Source organism: Notamacropus eugenii, chromosome 1 (assembly GCF_028372415.1).
Source record: "Notamacropus eugenii isolate mMacEug1 chromosome 1, mMacEug1.pri_v2, whole genome shotgun sequence".
Taxonomy (NCBI): domain Eukaryota; kingdom Metazoa; phylum Chordata; class Mammalia; order Diprotodontia; family Macropodidae; genus Notamacropus; species Notamacropus eugenii.
In genome coordinates, this window is record NC_092872.1 from 270,653,692 (window position 1) to 270,672,944 (window position 19,253).

General features: G+C 43.0%; 1 long non-coding RNA gene across 2 annotated transcripts; it reads right to left on the bottom strand.

Annotated features, from left to right (window-relative positions):
* Nucleotides 1-2,255: 2,255 nt before the first annotated feature.
* Nucleotides 2,256-16,182, bottom strand: LOC140525121 (uncharacterized). 2 transcript variants are annotated; one of them, XR_011973938.1, is made up of 3 exons: nucleotides 15,887-16,182; nucleotides 10,203-10,340; nucleotides 2,256-2,669 (listed from the first exon to the last, which is right to left on the bottom strand). It is a non-coding gene; the product is annotated as an uncharacterized lncRNA (long non-coding RNA). The 2 variants fall into 2 exon arrangements; XR_011973937.1 differs by lacking the exon at nucleotides 2,256-2,669 and adding an exon at nucleotides 9,362-9,607.
* Between the last annotated feature and the right edge of the window lie 3,071 nt (nucleotides 16,183-19,253).

Consider the following 19,253-nt stretch of genomic DNA (forward strand, 5'->3'; position numbering starts at 1 on the left):
GTCAAGCTATCTACAACGAACAAGGTACCCTCAACACAAAGATGGAGCCCCTGTTTGAATGGAGGGGCTCTTGACTGAGGGGCCCATCCTCTGCTGTTTCTGGGCTGATGGAAGCGAGCGAGGTTTATGGCACTAGCAGTACCTCTCCCAGCTGGTGGCCCTGATGCCTTCCTGAGTCATCAGCTGCAGAGCTGCCTGTATTAAGACTCTGGGCAGATTCTGGGAAATTAGTGCAAGTCTTCCATCTAGTGGTGGTGGGTGGTAGTGCCAGGGCCCTTGAAAGAACTACGCAACCTCCACAAATAGCCAAACCCTCATGAGGCAGGGGAAAAACTGAGGCACAGGGAGGAGCAATGATTTGTCCAAGCTTGTGACAGAAAGAACACTGGACTGAGCAGTCAGAAGATGTGAATTCAAATTATGACCTTGTCACCGACTGACTTTCTCTGGGTCTCAGTTTCTGTTTGTGAATAGATTGAATAGACTGAACTTCAAAAGTCTTGGGTTCAAATTCTGATCCTGGTGGTGTTAAGTCACTTCTTTTCCATGGGCATCAAATGGAAAACAGGGGGCTCTGACCTGGTAACTTTGAGTGTCCCTCAGCCCTAGAACTGTGGCACCACAATCCCTTCCTGTTCAGTGATCATTAAACATTTAGTAAGACAGTAATAAGCATTTATTAAGTGCCTACTATATGCGAGGCATGTGCTAAAAACACAAAAGACCACCCCTGACCTCAGGAACTTTACGATTTAATGGGAGAAACAATATACAAATAAATAAGGTCAAACGAATTATAGACAGAATAAACTGGTAATAAGGAACAGAGGGAAGACACTTGAATTAAGAGGAATTAACATTTGAATACAAGTACATTGGACTAACTGGATTGACTTCAGTTTTCTCCTAAAGGAATAATAAGTCTAATAAGTCAGTTCATATCTTTCCCTTTCTGGTCTGGGCTTTCAGGTCTTGGAAAATGCTCCTGGGAATAGTGTTGGAAGGACTAGGCATCCCCAGAGGGCTACTTCCAAAAGTTAAGCTAGAATGGGCATTCATAGAGTGGATGCATGAGTGTGTATGTGTGCGTGCATGTATAATGCCTGCCACAGAATGTCATGCCATCAAGGAAATGCTGGTGATTAGAAACACATTAATTATTTGCATTCTGGGAAGCCATTATCTTTGATGGGAAAGGCTGCCTGTAAATGGTGGGATTTTAGCTGGGACTTGAAGAAAGCCAAAGTACCCAGGAGGTGGCAATAGGAGGGAGATCATTCCAGGCATGGAGGAGGGATCTGCTTATGTGAGAAACTGCAAACAGCTGGGCCTGTCTGGACCCCAGAGGGCCTTAAGCTGAGTTCTATAAGGCTCAGAGCCAGGTTGGGAAGAGCTATAGGCATTAGCAATGCTCCTTGTGTGACACTGGACTTTCTCTCCTCTCTGTTCTTATTTCTTATGTGTAAAAGGAGGGTTTCAGACTAGGGTTCTGGCTTCCAGAAATACCCTGCCAACCCTCACCTTCTGAAAACAGGACAAAAATGGATCCATTTCCAACACAGATGGCTATTTCTCACATAGAGAAGTAAGTTCAGCTCCAATGTTTTAGCACCAACTTTTGAGTTCCAGTAGAGGTTTCTGTGGTGTGGTGGAAAGAATGTCCTTGAATTTAGCAGTGAGGAGCTGGGTTGCTCTGCTCCTTACCACTGGTATAGCCTTGGGTAAGTCTCTTCACCTGTCTAGACATCAATTTCCTCATCTATAAAATGAAACCATGATAGATGTCATCGACAATCCCTTCAAAGCTCTGAGTCTGACCAGCTCTGAATTCACCACATAACTTTTTAATATTAGTTCCTTTCTTAAATTATGAATACAAGTGTCCCCAGATTTGAAAACAAATACATTTGACCAACTGAACTGACTTCAGCTTGCTCCTAAAGGAAATGGCACTAGTAATATGCCAGATTTTTACTGGCCCTTGGACAGTGCCCTTCTAATCAAGGCAGTTAGAATCTTTCTCTCTGGGTCCGGACTTTCAGGTCCTAGAAAATGTTCCTGAGAATGGTGTGGGAAGGACTAGGTATCCCCAGAGATCTTCTTCCAAAAGTTAAGCTAAAACAGGGTGTTCATAGAATGGATTCATGAGTGTGTATGTGTGCGTGCATGTATAATGCCTGCCTCGGAATGTCATGCCTTCAAGGAAACTCTTGTGATTAGAAACACACCAGATATTTGCGTTCTGGGAAGCCATTATCTTTAATGGGAAAAATTGAGGGAGCGTGACTGAATTGGATGAATGAGAGCTGCCTCACTGATCAACAAAAGCAGAGGTTTCAGGGGAACAGCTTCCAGAAAGACTTTACTCACCCCCCTCCCATGCCTTGCCTTCTGCAAATCAAACAGAACCAGCTGCCAAAGCAGGATGATTTCTCAAATACATTAACATTTCTCACATATAGTTGTAAATATAGTTGTTTTAAACCCACCGTGTTTGGTCTCACCATACTGACTTTTTTGTTTTGTTTTTGAAAATGTGGTTTACATGGAAACACTCCTATTTAATATTCCTTGGCTCCTAAACCAAATCCCAGCCTGGCACCTGCTGAAGAGAATATCCAGGCCTCTGTGCTGATCTTCAGATCCTGAGACTTCTGGGAATGGACTTCCTGGAACAGAAGAAAGATGTGGCTGCTTGGAAGGGTTCAGTGGACCCTTAGCAAGATGTTCCCAGGGACTGGGAAGGCCTTCTGGACCAAGGTCAGGCCACTTAATTTGCTACATATTTGGAACAGGTCATTCTGCTCTTTCATTGGAAAAAATCAAGTTTTCCATTTGAACACATGCTGAAGAGCCAGGGATTTGGAGTCAGGAGGGAGGCCTGAATTCCAGGGCCAACTCTTCTCCCTATCCAGGTAACCTAACAATTCATCTCTCCTCCCCCACCCTTATCCCATCAGTGACCAAATCTTGTCAAATCTACCCCATAGCATTCTTGGATCTTTTCCACTCACACTGCCATAAGCCTACTGTAGGCCTTCATCAACTCTTAGCTACACTATTACAATGGCCTCCTAAATGTTTGCTTTGCTTCATGTCTCTTTCCACTTGAATTCATCCTCCACACAGACGCCATGGGACCCATGAAATGCCATGGGACCCATGCCTCTGAAATAAAATACAAGGTCCTCAGTTCGGCCCTTGACAGCCTGGCCACAGCCTACCTTGCCAGGATTACTACACTTCACCCCTCTTCATTCAGTCACATTCCAGCAAAATGGTCAGACTTGCTGTTGTTTGTACATGAAATTTCATCTCTCATCTGCACATATCTGAACAGGTTGTCTCCCATACCTGGAACGAAACTTCTGTTCACTGCCACCTTTTGTAATCCCTAGTTCTTTTCAAATCTTAGCTCAAGCACCATCTCCTTCATGAATGTTCCATCAAGGACCATCTCCTTCTTTCTTTCCTTCCTTCCTTCCTTCCCTCCTTACTTCTATATTTCCTTACCTCTTTCTATCCTTCCTGTCAGTTTTCTAGGCATCTCTCTAAGATTCTAAGTTATAGAGGAAGTTTTTCCATAGTAATGGGGAGCATTCCCCATACTGAGATCACAGGCCCAGTCTCTCTCCTCTGCTTTCATGACTTCTCACCCTTATTCTCTCAGAAAGATAGATAAAGCCAAAAGAGAGATCAATGATTCGTTCCTTTGATTGACTACACTGTTCCACAGGTCAGCATCAGGAACTCATTGTCATCTCCACCACCACCTTCAACAACAGTCAATGTGAGGACTGTTTCAGAATGACTTCTTTTTTTCTTGGAATCAAAACTATTGTCTACATCTTGTCCATGACTTACAACCATGTAATAGTGGTATTAAAAAGAGGAACCTCCAATTGTGCTGTCTGTACTATGCTCCTGAACACAATAGCTAATGGATATTCATAAGTTCCCCTTGAGGGATTGAGACCCAATATGAGTGGGTGTGTGTATGTGTGTGTGTATCTATGCATGCATGATGTATGTATATATGTGTATATATGTATGTATGTATACATATATACATACGTATATACTTTCTGCCTTCCAGATGCCACCAGATAAACCGTCATTGAGACAGAAAAACTTGGAATCAAAAGGATCCTACCTTATCCTCAATAGAAAGCAGCCCTTTTGACCCAGCCCCTGGGGTAGCAGTCTCTTTGTCCTCTAGTTCTGGCCCTTGGAGCTACCACATTCATTTACTGCAGGAATGTGAGCTGATGTGCCTCAGGACCACACTGACACAAAGAAGGACACAGACTCCTAACCTTTCGTGCCACGTGACCTATTGCCCTTGGCTAATGCTGCACGCACCACTCTGCAGGAAGAATGATGGGGCAGTAGCTCATGCTGACCTCTACTGCCTTTCAAAGACCCAAAGTGAGAAAACTCCCCTGAATTAGGAGTGGGAGGGTGATGACGAGTAATGACTGGCCAGCCTAGACAACCAAGCCCAGTTCTCTTTGACATTCATTAGCTTTGGCCAGTTGCCCTTACCCATACTTTCCTGTCAGACATAAGCTGGGCATGCTCAATGGGGTCTTGGTAATGCCCTGGCTGCTCCCAGGCAGCCCTAATATCCTGCTGGCAGAAGCTGATAGTGGGACAGTACTGAGTTCAGCCCCATTTCATCATTGCTATCCAAACCCACATCCAAGGAGAAGCAGATGTAAACTCTGGTTCTCACTTCCTAGACCATCCATCACTCTACCTCCTCAAACTACGCCTTTCATCTCCTCCCACTCAGGTCATCAGCTCCTTTCCCTCTGAACACATCATCATTTCTTCCCCTGATTTCTTCCTCTTTCTCAATACCAAAACAAGGACAAAGAATTGAGAGCAGTCTTGCAGACTGGCTAGGAAAGTCATGGCTACCGCCTTGGTGGGCAGTGCTCAAGTCTTGCCCTGGTTCTTGGTCCTACAAGCATCAGTGATGGTTGTGACATCATCAACTTGAATGCATATAGGATCAAACAAGAAACTTCTCAAAGATTTTGATCAAAAAGTTTCAGTTTGGGGTTTGATTTTCTCAGAGTTTTTCTCATCATAATGTAATAGAAAGAACAATAGATTTTGAAGTTGGGAGTCTTAGGTTCAAATGCTGAATCTACTACCACTACCTTCAAACTTTAGGCAAGTCATTGTGCTTCAGGACCCTTTGCTGTCAAATAAGACCATTGTGGGATACAGGAGTATGCCGAAGCACAATCCCTGGATTCGAAGTCCAACTAAAGAAGAATCCCAACTCTGCCACTTTCTAACTGAACAACTAGTAACAGAGTGAAAGGGATTTTTTTAAATATAGGAGTAAAACCATTGAGGGAGTATATGGCAATGGTGGCATACACAGCACTTCTTAAAGTGTGGGTCACAGTTTAAGAAGAGCTGAAGGGGTCCTCAAGTGGAAAAAATTTAAGAAGCCCTGGGGAGGGCAGTGTGTCCATGAGTGTAGTATTGCCAGAGGAAAGGGAAACCCATCCCCCCAGAGAGTTCTTGATGGGGGTCCATAAGGTGAGGTTTGTGGATGCTTGTCACTAGGTGAAGGAAGGTGCTTCACCCCTGAATGTCAATATCCTGGGCTAAAACTTTATTCGCCACATATTAATTATGGTTCAGTCTCATGCTAGTGAGTATTCATTTCTGAGTTGACATAGATATCCAAACAACCAGAAGAGCTGGGCAGTAGGAAAGGAGGTGGGTAGGTATACTGAGAAGAGCTTAGTACAATGCCTGGCACTTAGCGGGTTCTTAATAAATATTATTGTCCACAGAGCACTGGACTTGGGGTCAAAATGCAGAATTACAGAATCACCAAATCTCTGAGTAGGAAGATCATCTTGGACACCATCAAATGCAGCCAATAACTGAGTAAAAAGCCTCTCTATTGTCTCCCTGCCAAGTCAATCTTCATTGTAGCCTTGTTTTATTTTTAAAGGTCAGTGGATTTGGGGTCATAAGCTGCCTATGCTGTGAACTTTACCTGTGATTTGGATTTTACATCCTCCATTTCCTTATCCACTACAAAATGAGAGAAGTCAACTAGGAATTCTGTTACCCAGGGAGCAAGTTTACTCAGGGAGCTGCAAGTCATGGTCTTGGTTCCCAATTCATCCCAGGACTTCCTTGGAACTGTGCTAACCCTCTCATCAGTCTGTGTGGGGTGTGGAGAAGCACATTCCCTAACCTGGACCCTGAAGCACCTCCTCTCCAAGACTGGAAAATGGTCCTAGGAACAACACCCCCACCTGAAAGCTATGCTGGCCCTTTGCTTAGGACTGCATCTGCCCTGCAGAAGCAGGATACAGTCTCTCTAGAGGATTCTGTTCCTGCCTGTCATTCTTCCCCGAACTGACCCTCCAAGAACCTTGTCTCCTTTCTTCCTCTCCCTTACAGGAGTACTCTGGCATGGAGGAAGTATGCCCCCTCTCTGGAGCATCTTGGGATTATGTGCCAGTTGCTCTTCCCTAGTTCTGCCCCTGATTGAACTAAATGGTCTCTAAGGTCCCTCTATTTCTAAATCCTATAATTCTAATGAATTTATAAATTGGTTTATACTTGGCAAAGCATGAATGTTTTGAACATGAAGGCTTCATTTCCTTAAGAAGAAGAAAAATTAAATATCTCTTGAAAGAAAAGAAGGAAAGATGCCAAACATCTGAGGGAGAGGCTTGAAGAAGGACTTTGCAAACTGTGGCCAACTTTGTTGACATCCAGCACTGGTGCTATTTGTGTCTTCTGTTATTATTAGCCCTAAGAGGAAATGAAGAGGTATGTGGAGCTCAGATAGTACTGCTAGAGGAGAGGAGAGGGGAGGGGAGTGGTGGGGAGGAGAGGAGAGGGGAGGGGAGTGGTGGGGAGGGGAGGGGAGGGAAGGGCAGGGGAAGAGAGGGGAGGAGAGAAGAGGAGAGGAAAGGAGAGGAGAGGAGAGAGGAGAGGAGTGGTGGGGAGGGGAGGGGAGGGGAGGGAAGGGCAGGGGAAGAGAGGGGAGGAGAGGAGAGAAGAGAAGAGGAAAGGAGAGGAGAGGAGAGGGGAGGGCAGGGGAGGAGAGGGGAAGGGAGGGGAGGGGAGGGGGAGGGAAAGTCTTCCAAGGAGGATGGAAAGAATAAGATGAAATGAGGAGCATGTGACACCAAAACAAAACTCCCATTTCAAAGAGAGACAGATAGAGGAAACAGAGACAGAGAAGGGGAGAGATGGAGGCAGAGAGAGAAGACAGAGAGACAGAAACAAAGAGAGACATGGAGAGGAAAGACAGAAACAAAGAGAGAGATTTATACAAAGAAAGACATTGGATGTCAACGCCTTGTCCTCATCCTTTTGACCCAAGGAGATTAATGGAGCCAAAGGAAACAAAGGTACCTGCTTCATTTCACACTCTTGGTTTCTGTCACAACATCATGGGGAATGAGAGGCATCAAGAAATAAGAAAACAAAAAACTGTTAGTTTTCAGCAAAGAAAAAAGGTGTGGCCACAGACATCTCTATCCACTATGACGGAAGGTGACTGAGAGTCACATTCTGAAAGAAGTGATGAGGTAAGGAGGAGTCATAATAAAGAGCTAATCCACTGTCTATTGGAAAGAGCCCTGGAGTCAGGAGAAGGATCCTGGGGCTCAGGAGGTGAAGTCAGTTCCCCATGTTCATGGGCTTAGTAAGCAGCAAAATGGGGGTTCAAGCCCAAGTCTTCTCATTCCAAAACCAGTGCTCTGCACTGTATGACTCTGTGCCACGTGAGCCTGAGCAGATCACTTACATTCTCTGGGCCTCAGTTTCACTGGATTCAGTGGCATCTAGGGTCCCTCCCAGCTCTCAGTCTAGGATCCTATGATGCCTCAAGCTATTTGTGAGAGAAGCCTTTTGGAATCTTAGGTGTTCTATAATCCTGATTTGCCACCAGCACCCACACCAGCAACACCACTGCCATGTCAGATGATCATCAAGGTCCTTCCCATAGTGAAAAATCTTTCCATTTATAATAAAAGATTAAAATTCAATTCACTAAATGCCTATTAAGTATCCATGATGTGGAAGGCACTGTATTAGGACCTGGCAGCAAAGATAGAAAAATAATAGTCCCTGCCCTTGAGAGTTTCCAATGAGAGAAAGGCCTTCTCCCATGGACAGGGATTTAGTTACCTCTAAGTGAGAGAGCAACAGGGCCGAAGAAGAGAGTAAGGCAAAGTGTGGTAGCAAAAATTAAAGTGGGAGAAACAGCACTCTTCTGGAGGAATCAGGGAGGACTTCACGGAGGAGGCTGAATATGAGCTGGCCCTTGAAGGCAGAGGTTTCCCATGGGCAGAGATGAGGAAGGAGTTCATTCCTGGCATTTGGGAGAATTCGTGGGCAGGATGATATTGGGTAGTTCAGTTTCGCTGGACCAGAGAATGCATAAAGCACAGCGATGCAAGCAGTCCTGGATATATAGACTGAAGCCTGATTGCAGAGAACCAAATGTCAGGCATTTTATTCGAGCGTCAAGAGGGAGCCATGGAAGGTTTTTGAGTTACATCGTGACATTGTCAGATACAAGAATTAGGAGGAAATCTCTTTCTTGCTAAATATGAAAATCAATTTCTTTGATGTGAAATCAATCAATCAATTGATATTTATTAAGCCCTTCAGTAAGCGTTGGGGACACAACAAAAAACAAAAATAGTCCCTGCCTTCTAGAAGCTTATATTCTAATGGACAGAGACAATGTGGGCTTTTATAAGTATATGCAAGATATAAGGAGTCTAGATAGAAGATAAATTGACAGGACAGCATGGGAGGACCAGAGAAGAGCTCCAACAGAGGGAGAAAGGAAGTCCAAGATTCTAAAGAGGCAGGTGTGGGACTCCAGGTATGGGACAGGGACAGCACCTGGGACCTCTCTGGAAGGGGGTCTCCCAAAGCAGCTTGGCACTGTCTCCAAGACAATCTGACAGAGCTGCCCTGAGGGTCCGTAACTTACCCAAGGGCACACTGCCGGCCAGAGTCTGAGGCATGATTGCGACTGGGAGTTCTCAAGACCTCAGTACACTCTGCCACCCTGCCTCTCGCATTTGGAACCCAGAGGTACCTAGGATTTCAGATGCTGGGCTTTTCCTTTCTAGATGCCCATTCCAGATGACTGAGTCAAATGAGTGAATGTCACCCATGGGGCCTGGAAAGTGGAAGCTTGGAAGCAATATTCTGTCATCTCAGGCAACATCTCCCGTAATAGGCACAGGAGAGGAAATAAACAGCTTGCTAATTATCTCTGTAGATGGCATTAACATTGATTGGGGTATCACTAAGGAGAATAAAATAAGTCAGCTTTCAATTACCTACTTTGTGTGTAAGCTCCAGGGAGGCATCAGGGCTTGATCTGCAGTAGGAGGACCAGGTCGGAAGCCCTGAGGATGACCTCGGGCCACCCCAAACAAGGCCACAGGGTGAGAGGGACCCAGAAGAAGCCCAAACAAGCTCTAGCAGGGAGAATGCTGAGCTGCCATCCGCAGCTCTATTTCAAAGGAGGTAATGGTATCAGGACGATGGTTTCACTTACTGCCTCCGTTGCTGGCACCTCAGCACATGCCTGGAACATAGCAGGTATTTAATATTTATTGTCTGAAGTCACCAAAAACAACCATGAGCATGGCACCTTCTATCAGGATAGCAGTGTTAACTTTGTTGAGACCTTTTCCTTTGCTCCTTTGGCTTTAGGACATCATTGAAGACCTGCTGAACTGCCCCGCAAGCTTGGACATAGCAGAGGAGACACAGAGTTCCCACAAGCACTGATTTTTCAAGGTATCTTTGTGGAATCAGGAGGTTGGACAGAACGCAATTTGAAAACTGCATTTGGCCCCAGATTGATTCTTTCAGTTTCTGATATTCTTAAGAGTTCTCTTTGACTGGGGCCCTCTCTCCCACTCATTTAGTCGGTCAATTAACATATCTACTATTTGCCAGACATTGTGTTAAGTGTCTGAGAAACATAACTAGGGTGGGGGGTTGGAGCATTGTCCCAGGGCACAGAAATTCAGAGGATTTTGAGAACACCTATTTCTTCAGTAGCACAGAAACAACAGAGCCTGGCACCTAGCTGACAATAAGTCCTTATTAAACTCTATCTGCTGGGCATTCTGCTAGATATAGATACAAAATAACCCCATCCTCAAGGAACTTACATTCCAGTGGGGGGAGAAGATATGCCCACAGCAACTTGGATGGATCAGAAAAGACTTCATGTTGAAGGTTTGTTGAGGCAAAGGAGAACATTCCAGGGATAAAGACTATAGTCCATGCAGAAGCCCAGGATATACGCTCTAGAGAAAAGGACAAAAGATGATTTGATTAGAACCCAGAGCACACAAATGAGCATGATGTGTAGCTAAGCCCAAGGCAGCATGTGAAAGACCTTGAATGCCAAAACAAGGAAGGAGCACAGCTTGCCATAAGCATTCCCTGTCCCACAGGTGCTAGGGGTCCAAATTCACTACAGACCCAAAGTATACCATTTTCTTAGGCTCATCTCAAAGTGGACAAGACAGCAAAATAACGATGGAGGGGAGACTGGGCTTCTGCCTCAGGACAAAGAAAACTGGAGAGTGCTGACAACATAGATCCCTGCTATAAGATTCTTGCACCTTGTATAAGGGCACACACACACACACACACACACACACACACACACACACACACACACACACACATACTTCAATCCTTGATTTTGCTGATTAATTAAGTCAGGCAGAAGTCACTCCAGAGGGCCATCATAGTCATTTGGCCCAATTCCTGGTGCTTCCAGCCCATCTGGACTGATTGCTTTGGGTGATTAGTGAACTTAATCCAGCCCTCTAAAGCCTAAAGTCCTATAGCTTTGAATCAAACCAAGCAAACAACTGAATCAATTCCATAGAACAGCCAACCAGCCTGAATTTTCTCCACTCACTGAATTGATTCCTTGTCTGGCTCAACCCGTTGGTTGCTTGGGTTTTAGATTGATACAAACTGATTCTGAATATCTGAGATTTTTTTTCCCCATTGTTTTCTCTTTCAGGTTTTCCTTTCTTCTATCTGTGTGTGCTTCTCTATATCTCTCTATGTCTTTCTCTCTGTGTGTCTCTCTCCTCTGTCTGTCTCTCTCTGTCTCTCTCTGTCTTTGTCTGTCTGTCTGTCTGTCTCTCTCTCTCTCTCCCATTTCTCTGTCTCTTTTTCTCTTTCTCTATGTCTCTGAATCTCTCCAGTTTGAATGGGTCATTCCCTCAATGTAGACCAAGTGACTTCACATTCCAACTTCCACCCATCCTTCAATGCTCACTCAGGTCCACCCCTGCCAAGAAACCTTACTTAGCTTTTCTAGACTTTGCTAACATATAGTCCTCACTGTAGCCCTTCATCATAAACTGTCTTGAATTAATCTATGTAGAGAGAAAGCCTGGCCTAGAGAACAGAGGGATAGATTTATTATAGTGAGAAAAATCTAGATTTAAATTCTGCCTCTGATACTAACTAGCTGTGTCCCTAGAGACAAGGAATTATCCTCTCTGACCTGGTCACCTTCTAAAACCATTTTTGAGGGGATGGAAATCTGTGTGAATGAAGGGCTGTAGGTTTCTAGAGCCAACTGAATAGGCTCTTTAGAATGGATTGTTCAATTTTCGGGGAGCATTTACCCCTCAGGAAATCATCCAATGCTGGCTATTTCCTTATTGTTTTGCTGATTGTCTAGGCCTAAGAAAGGGATGGAGAACATGTTAGCAATGAAAATTAAACTGAAAGTGTGTTTTTATACTTTTTTTTAGGAGAGACAGTCCTTAAACATTTGCCAGCACCCACTTGGTGGAAGGATTCCCTATACCAGAGGGATCAATAACAAATGCTTGAAATCTGCTGGCTCTCTTCTCATTTAGAGTGTATCATGAGAGGGCAGGACAAAATCATGGAAGATCTGCCATCAGAACCATGGGACCTGAGAGTCAGAAGGCAAATAGGAATCCAGAATGCCTCAGGGGTCAGATGCCACACACATGAGCCCATTTGCATGTCTGTCTATATGTGTCCCCCTCCTCCCTGTCCTGGAGTAAAGGATCTAACCCAGCCATTTGGTGTCACAGACTCTCAAAATACTTTTTTTAAGTACATTGATGTGTTTCATTTCTACACCACAATCATTTCCTGATATAATGTCCCCACCTCCTCCACACACGCACATACCAACTTGTCATTGAGTTAGAAAGCAGAACAGTGCAGAGGAAAGAACTGATTTAAAATCAAAAGGTCTGGGTTGAACTGGACAGTCTCTGTGATCCCTTGTAGCCCTCAATCTATCAATTTCATGCATCTTCCTTTGTAACAAAGAAAAATAATTCCGGAAAACCATCTGACTGAGCAGCCATGGCTGATGGCTGGTGTCTCATTCCCACACAGAGTCCCCTGCCTGTCTACGTTGAAAGGAGGAAACTTTGTCTCATCATTATCTGTTCCCCTGGACCAGGCTGCCCATCATGATTGTTCAGAGAACCACTGTCTTTCAGTGTGGTTTCTATTTGTGATATTTTTTAGTCTTTCTGTATATTGTTCCTCCTGATTCCACTTCCTCCATTTGGCCACCATATTTGTGAGTCTTCCCATGCTTCTCTGAATTTCTCCTTTATTTCTCCTTATGTTAACATCCTATTGCATCTGCCACAGTCTATTTAGTCATTTCCCCAGCTGATGAACATTCACTTTGTTTCCAGTTTTTTGCTACCATGATAAGGGTTATTAATGAGTATTTTGAAACACATTAGACCTTTCCTTCTATTTTTGTCCTTCTTTAGGTATATATTTAGTTGTGATATTGGTGACTCAGAGTTTATGAACACATTAGTGACTTTTCTCCTGATGGTTTTGTAAATTGGTTGGACCAATTCAGAGCTTACCTAACAGAGTATTAGTGTACCTGTCTTCTCACAGCACCTCCAGCATTGACCATTTCTATCATGGGAGTGTAGGCTTAGAAGGGATGGACATCAAAGTCTTCTAGCTCAGCCTTTTCATTTTACAAATGAAGGAACTACAGCCCGAGGGGATGAAGGGATTTGCTTCAGGTTATCTCCATGGGAGAGCCAGGATTTGGCCCCAAAGCCTCTGACTTGAAAGCCAAAGCTCTAATTACCATGCCATTCTTAATTCTTTGCCCTCAGTCAAAAGGTAGGGCAGTGCCATAGAGAACATGCAAGATTTTATATCAGAATACCTGGGATTGAACTATGACTTTGTTTGCTAACACCTATAGGACCTTGGTCAAGATACTTTACTAACCTAGGTCACTATGTCTTCATATACCAAATGAAGGAGTTACACCAGGTTTCTAAGGTCCCTCAATCCTTAGTAACTTTAAAACTTTAAAAAACATCTGTTCCTCATAGTAGCCTACATTTTCGTGGAAACTTATGAAATTCAAAGTCCCATTTTGTGCCTTTTTTTCCATTTTATGAACTCAGCCTTGCTTTAATATAAAATTATATGATTATGAGGAAAGAAATTAAGATATTGAGACAACTCTGAGAAACTGAGGTAAGGGGGGGGGAATGACCATAAAATGTTCTATACATCTTGTGAAAAGTTTCTACAATAACCATAAAATGTTTCATGATGTTTTGGAAATAACCACAAGCTTTGCAAAACTCTAGCCAGTTCAGAAAAGAGAATGCCCATGTTACTCAAGATTGTGTAAATTGATTGGTTCCTCATCTTTGACTGTAATAAGTAACCTCTGTTAGCCCTTGAATACTGAGGAGGTCTTGGACCTGATTTGTTATGCAACTGTGTTATGCAACTGCTAGCCTTGCTAATAAATCAATATGCTCAGATATTAGTGGCTTAGTACTAATCAGTTTCATTTGTGACAACCTTAAGATTTGGTATTGTGCAATGAAAAAAGTGATGGGTTTAGAGTCAGAGGCCCTGTGTGCAAATCCTGGCACATTGGACAAATCCTTTCCCCTCTCTAGGCCTCAGTTTTCTCATGTGTAAAACAGGGGGTATGGGCTCAATGACTTCTAAGGTCCCTTTCAGCTTTAAATCTATAATCTTATGATCCTAAGTGCTTTTCTCAGGTTATTTCACTTACCATAACCCAGCTAGGGGAAATAATACAAGTATTATCTCCGTTTTACAGATAAGGAAACAGAGGCCCAGAGAAGTTAAGTGGACTTGCCCAGGATCCCACAGCTGGTTAAGTATCAGAGTTCGGCCTTGATTCAGCCAGTTCTTCTGTCTCTAAGACACACACTCTTTCCCCTGCACCCTGTTAAAGTGAGGGTCTTGCAAATAAGCATTTATCATGGGCATAGAGAAGGCATTTGATCAACACTAGTTGAATGGAATTTTTGAATGGAGGTGAATCCAAATGGAATCTTTGTTCGACCCATCTTGAACATGAACGAGATGAGATGACAATCTGCAGCCCACTGCAACATAGAATTTTCTGGATTTTGGACTTTTCCATTTGACAAAAGCAAAATTTTCCCCTTCTGCGTCTTGAGGAGAATGGTGAGCCAACATGGCCAAGTTTCAAGATGTCTCCAACTCCACAAGTGGTAATGATTTAAAAAAAATAAAGAGCTAACACGGAAGAATTCTGCCCCAGCCACAAGCCAACACTAAGACCCAGCACCAGTTGGATGGGAGGTGAGCTCTGGGGCCTGAGAACTTGCCGAGTCTGTATGACCTGCTACAAATGGATGTGGCTCACCTTCCCATCTCCCTGTTTCCCCATCCTCCACCCTGCTCCCACCTCCCAGGCCTGCATAGCCACCTAGGCAAAGTCTGATCTAACCCAAGGACCTCCAAGGTCACATGCCAGAAAGGGGCCAATTGTCATCTTCCTCATTGCAGCTTCCAGATGTTCAGCTCTCATGCTAGCTAACATCCAGGGTTCATCATAACATAGTATGGAGCTAATGCTTTCTTATATTGAATGTCTCTTAAAAACAAGCAGAGTTCTGCAAACAGGAAGGCTTCCTGCCATCAGCACTTCATGATCAAGCCTAGTTTCTTACAGGAAATGGGTACTTCAGAAAAAGTTACAAGTTAGTAGAAAGACATAGAGACAGAAATTCAGAGAAAGAGAGATAGACACAGAAACAAAGACATATAGACAAAAACAGACACAGACAGAGATGGACAGAGAGAAACAGAGACAAAGACAGAGACAGAGTCAGAGATGGACAGAGAGGAGAGATAAGAGAGACACAGGGACAAAGACAGAGAGAGAGAGAGAGAGAGAGAGAGAGAGAGAGAGAGAGAGAGAGAGAGAGAGAGAGAGAGAGAGAGAAAGGGGCAGAGAGAGATAGGGACAAAGAGAGAGGGACAGACAGGAAAACAAAGATATAGAAAGAAGATACAGAAGAAGTGACTCTGAGACAGAGAGACACACACACAAATACACAGAGACAGAGACTTGAATAAAGAGATAGGAACACACAAAGAGACACAGAGACAAATACAAAGACAGTAACCCAGAGACAGAACTGCAGAAAAAGAGAAAGGAGAGACAGAGAAAGACAGAAAGAAACAAACATACAAGGATAGAAAGGGGAGGGAGTGGGATGGAGAAAGGAAGAGATACAAGGACAAAGAGAAACAGAGAGACAGAAAGAGACAGACAAAGAGAGAGAGAAGGCGGGAGAGACAGAGAGAGCACAAGGGACAGAAAAAAAGAGATGGAAAGAGACAGATACAGCTAAAGATACAAAGAAGGACAAAAGTAAAGATGAATGGAGAGTCAGAGGATACAAAAAAGAGAGACCCAAGTAATTGTAAATATTCACACATGATAAACCTTAAATATTTCCAAAGACTGAACAACCAGCCACCAGCTCACCAACCACATTCTTCATGGCTGTCAAAAATGGCATCAGACCATCTGAGCTGCTTCTTCGCACTGCCCAGTTCCATTTTGAGAGACTTTGCACATATCAGGCTCCTAAACCTTCTGGACTTCAATTTCTTCACCAGTAATAACAACTCAGCAACAATGATAATCCCCTCAGAACTCAACCCATCATCCATCATCCATGCCATAGTATGTATGTCAGGAGGGGTGGAGGGAAGAGAGAATGGAGTGTCCAATGACAAAGTGAGGGGATACTATCCAAGATGTACAGAGGGTACTCTGTGTGTGCCCTGAGACCCCCGCAGTAGTTATGAAGGTTTGTTTCACCACTGGCCAATTGGGCTCTGGCATCACAATGGATTGGGCTAGTTACCTGGTTGGTGTAATCAAATTGCTTCTAGGAATCTTAGAAATATCACTACAGGCTAACTCTATTCAAGGCCCTAGTCATGAGTAGTTTGACACAGAAGATAGTGGAGAACGTGGCACTCCTTTGTATTTGGGGACTACAAGAAGGCCACTGGAATGAAGCAAATACATCAATTCCCCACCTGCTGAAGAGCCCACGAGTAGATTCTGCTACTGATTAAAGTGAGAAAACCCCAAGTGAGCATGAAACGGACCAGCAAATGAACATTCTCTTTTTATATACCAGGGCTAACTCACAGCAAAGCTGGACACAGATCTTGTCCGTGGGAAGCAAGGACTCCATGCTGCTTTTTGTCAAGGGTTAGAACTGGACAACAGTAACACATGATACACTTAAATTTCCCTGTAGCTTCCAAAGCACTTTCATCATTCCACATAAACTTCACAACATCCCTCATCCCTCCTTATATCTGATCAGTTGCTAAGAGAATTAACAAATATTTCCTAATTGTTCATCCTACTTCTATGACATCTCTTCTGTCATCGCACATTCTTGTCTCCTTCTAACTTGGACCATTGAAGTCATCTCCTGACTGACATTTTAAAAAAATTAATATATTTGATTTCTTACTCAATTACATGTCAAAACAATTGTAACATTTTTTGAAAGTTTTAAGTTCAAAATTCTATCTTTGCCTCCTCCTTTTCCCTCCCTCTCCATCCTCCTTGAGATGGTAAGCATGTACATGTAAGATTATCCATGTACAATCATGTAAAACATTTCCATATTAGGCATTTTGTACAAGAAGAAATGAAGAAGTAAGAAAGAAGGAAAGTGAAAAATAATATGCTTCAGTCTATATTCAAAAAATATCAGTTCTTTCTCTAGAGGCAGATAGGATGCTTTATCCTAAGTCTTTGGGATTGTCTTGAATCATTGTATTGCTGAGAATAGCTCAGTCACCCACAATTCTTTATCATACAACACTGTTGTTACCGTGCACAATATTCTCCTGGTTCTGTTTGCTTCACTTTGTATCAATTTAGGTAAGCCTTTCTGAGGTTTTCTGAGATTATCCTGCTTGTCATTTCCTTTTCGTTCAATAATTTATTTATTTATTTTTAGTTTTCAACATTCACTTCCACCAGATTTTAAGGTCCAAATTTTCTCCCCATTTCTCCCCTCTGCCCATCCCAAGACAGCGTGTGTTCTGATTACCACCTCTCCCAATCTGCCCTCCCTTCTATCACACCTCTCCTTTCTCTCATCCCCTTCTCCTCTATTTTCTTGTAGGGGCAGATTAATTTCTATACTCCATTGCCTGTATATCTTATTTCCCAGTTGCATGTAAAAACAATTTTTAACATTCGATTTTAAAACTTTGAATTCCAACTTCTCTCCCTTCCTTCCTCCCCACCCATCCCCATTGAGAAGGTAAGCAATTCAATATAGGTTATAAATGTGTACTTATGAAAAACACTTCCATAACAGTCATATTGTGAAAGACTAACTATATTTCCCTCCATCCTATCCTGCTCCACATTTATTCTATTCTCTCTGTTGACCCTATCCCTCCTCAAAAGTGTTTACTTCTAATTACCCCCTCTTCCCATTTGCCCTTCTTTCCATCCTCCCCCACCCCCCACTTCCCTCTTTTCCCCTACTTTTCTGTAGTATAAGATAGATTTTCATACCAATTAATTGTGCATGGTATTCCCTCTTTAAGACAAATACGATGAGAGTAAGGTTCACTCTTTCCCCTCACCACCCCCCTTCTCCTCCATTGACAAAGCTTTTTCTTGCCTCTTTTATGTGAGATAATTAACCCCATTCTATTTCTCCCTCTCTCCTCCCAATGTATTCCTTTCTCACCCCTGAATTTTATATTTTTAGACATTATCTCTTCCTATTCAACTCGCCCTGTGCCCTCTGTTTATATGTATATAATCCCTCCAACTATCCTAATACTGAGAAAAGTCTCAAGAATTACAAATATGATCTTTCCATGTAGGAATACAAACAATTCAACTTTAGTAAGTCCCTTATGATTTCTCTTTCCTATTTACCATTTCATGCTTCTCTTGATCTTTGTGTTTGAAAGCCAAATTTTCTATTCAGCTCTGGTTTTTTCATTAAGAACGCTTGAAGGCCCTCTATTTCATTGAATGATCATTTTTTCCCTTGAAATATTATACTCAGTTTTTCTGAGTAGGTGATTCTTGGTTTTAATCTGAGCTCCTTTGACCTCTGGAATATTATATTCCAATCCCTGCAGCCCCTTAATGTTGAAGTTGCAAAACCTTGTGTTCTACTGATTGTATTTCCACAATACTTAGATTGTTTCTTTCTGACTGCTTGCAATGTTTTCTCCTTGACCTGGGAGCTCTAGGATTTGACTACAATGTTCACAGGAGTTTTCCTTCAGGAGGTAATTGGTGGATTTTTTCAATATCTATTTTACCCTCTGGTTCTGGGTGGTACTAATGGAGGATCAGTCTCAAGTGAAAAAATAGTTTTAAGTCAAATTCTAAAGGGCTTTTAAATGCAAAAGAGAGGATTATGTATTTCATCCTGGAGGCGATAGGGAGCTTGAAGTGGTCAGAGTTGTGCATTAGGAAGATCAATGTAGCAGCTACAAGGAGGATAGGTTACAGAAGGGAGGTTCTGGTAGCAGGAAGAGCAATTAAGAGCCCATAGAATGACACATAAATAGTTGAAGCAAGCTGTGATAAGGGTTATATGAGGGGGAAATAAAGAAACAAATGCAGAGTCATTGTGGAGACAGAAAGACTTGATAAGTGATTGGATAATTGAAATGCCCAAGGACAAAGAGTCAAGGATGACATCAAGATGAGCTAGAAAGATAGTGGCACTATGGACAGAGTAAGCATGTTCAGAATGGAGATAGTTTAGGACATTTGAGGCAGGGTGGGTAGAGATACAACAAGCTCCATTTTGGATATAGTGGGATTGGCCTGAGCAGCA